The 2500-nt window shown below is 49.4% G+C and overlaps 1 long non-coding RNA gene across 1 annotated transcript in view; it reads left to right on the forward strand.

Moving 5' to 3' along the window:
• LOC116225283 overlaps positions 1-2500 on the forward strand; it is a 14538-nt gene that overhangs the window by 1542 nt on the left and 10496 nt on the right. The window lies entirely within an intron of this gene.

A 2500-nucleotide genomic window follows, 5' to 3' on the forward strand; every position in this document is an offset into this window, starting at 1 on the left:
CACACACAGACACACACACGGAGTGTTACCAAGAGCAGCAGTGTTTTTCTGAGCTGGTTTAGCAACTGAAATGCAAAGCCAGTATCATACAGTGACACGGCACACCGGCACACACACACACACACACACACACACACACACACACACACACACACACAGCCAGTATCATACAGTGGGTCATCACACAATGATGTAACATAGCAAAATACCGGTGAGATTATTCTTAGAGTTTCATTCCACACAAACAGTTGTAACTGCAGCCCCGGTAGTCATGGTTTCGCATGGATAGAGCCAACATCTCTTTTCCACACACACACACACACACACACACACACACACACACACACACACACACACACACACACACACACTCAACATTAGATACGCCACACCAGGACTGCACTGCTGAGGTTTCAGTTCTGTATAATAAGGGACACTTCATTTCTCCCTGTTTTTTGTTCTCTCTCTCCGCTGTTGTCCTTTGTGTGAGGAGCGTTTGAGTGAGTTTAAGACTTGCCATGGGAGAGGAGAGGAGAGGAGAGGAGAGGAGAGGAGAGGAGAGGAGAGTAGGGAGCCGAGCCAAGCAGATGCTTGCAGCTGTTGATGGAGTTTTAAAGGAGGTTTGTGTAGGAGGCTTGTAGATGCCACTGTGATGACCTAGACACAGGCATGAGGCATATACACATACCAACCCCCCCGAAGAACATTCCAGCACATGTCATGCAGCGTCAGACAGTAGAGTTAGTGAGATTGAACTGGAAGTGCCAAAAAAGCAGAGAGAGGTTGAATTACTCTGTAGCTTGACTATTCTCTCCCTTGTACGTCACTTTGGACAAAAGCGTCTGCTAAATGACTAAATATAAATGTAAATGTACTCATAATCCAGCCTTGATCTCACTATGAGTTTGCCATCATCAGATAAGTGTTGTGTGTTTAGTGTCATTTTCACTCTCACTACTGTAGTTCATTCAGAGCAGAGGGGTTGAGAAGTAGACACGCTGCTGAGCCCCAAGACATCAATCACTGATACTCAGTGTCCAGCAGCTGGTGTGTGTGTGTGCATGTTGTACATACCCTGTTTCTTTTCCCACAAAACCACAACGCCGACAGACACACACCAGGCCTACATAGAGTTGGGTGTGTGTGTGTGTGTGTGTGTGTGTGTGTGTGTGTGTGTGTGTGTGTTTATGTATGTGACAGACACACACCAGGCCTACATAGAGTTGGGTGCTCGGTCAGGTTTGAGGAGGATTTGGTCTGCAGTCAGTGATTTTCCACTCACGTCTCATGGATTTATGAATGTATGGATGGGATGGAGGGATGGATGGAGGGATGGACGGAGGGATAGAGGGATGGATGGATGGAGAGATGGATGGAGGGATGGATCAGATATGGGATTAGAGAGGTGGTCAGTGGGATGGAGAGACAGCGAGGGAGGGAGAGGAAGTGCGTTATTTGTTTTCCCGAAGAGTCAAAAGTCTGGAAGCCATCACAGCGGAGCATTTTCACATGACCTCTGGCTCGCCCCCGGTCCTCTGGTCTGTCCTGCGTGTCACTCTCTCCCCCCCCCGAGCCTCTGGTCTGTCCTGCGTGTCACTCTCTCCCTCCCCGAGCCTCTGGGGACCACCGTTCCCAGGGTCACTTTCACATGGGGGGGTGGGGCGGGTGGAGGGGGTGGGGCGGGGGGAGGGGGGGGAGGGGGCAATGCTCCCCTGAGACTGTCCAAGGTCTCTCTCTCTAAAAAACAAAAAAAAACATCATGGCTTGCAGCACCAGCCCAACACCAACACACACACCACACACACACACACACACACACACACACACACACACACACACACACACCACACACACACACACACACACACACACACACACACACACACACACACACACACACACACACACACACACACACACACATATGTCACTGGCTCAGAGACTTCAAATACTGAGGCCATAAGTGGATGTCCATTTCTGCCGTCTCCCTCTCTGTCCATACGCTCCACCGCTCCAACACACACACACACACACACACACACACACACACACACACACACACACACACACACACACACACACACACACACACACACACACACACACACACACACACACACACACACACACACTCTGCCGTCTCCCTCTCTGTCCATACGCTCCACCACTCCAACACACACACACACACACACACACACACACACACACACACACACACACACACACACACACTCTGCCGTCTCCCTCTCTGTCCATACGCTCCACCGCTCCAACACAGCGCGTTGAAGGAATGCTTTGAGTCTCTCAGCGCCTTTTCAGGCTCTAAAGCGGCTGGGTCGGGTTTGAGCGCCCTGAGATTGTGTGAGAAATAGAATGTGTGATTCGATAATATTTAAAGTAATATGGTGACTGTGCTTATACAAATCCTGTATTGGCTTACTCTTAAGTTATGGTTTCCAATGTGTTTACTTATAAGTTATGGTTTAAAATGTGTTTACTC

Source organism: Clupea harengus, chromosome 20 (genome assembly GCF_900700415.2).
Source record: "Clupea harengus chromosome 20, Ch_v2.0.2, whole genome shotgun sequence".
NCBI classification, from domain to species: Eukaryota; Metazoa; Chordata; class Actinopteri; order Clupeiformes; family Clupeidae; genus Clupea; species Clupea harengus.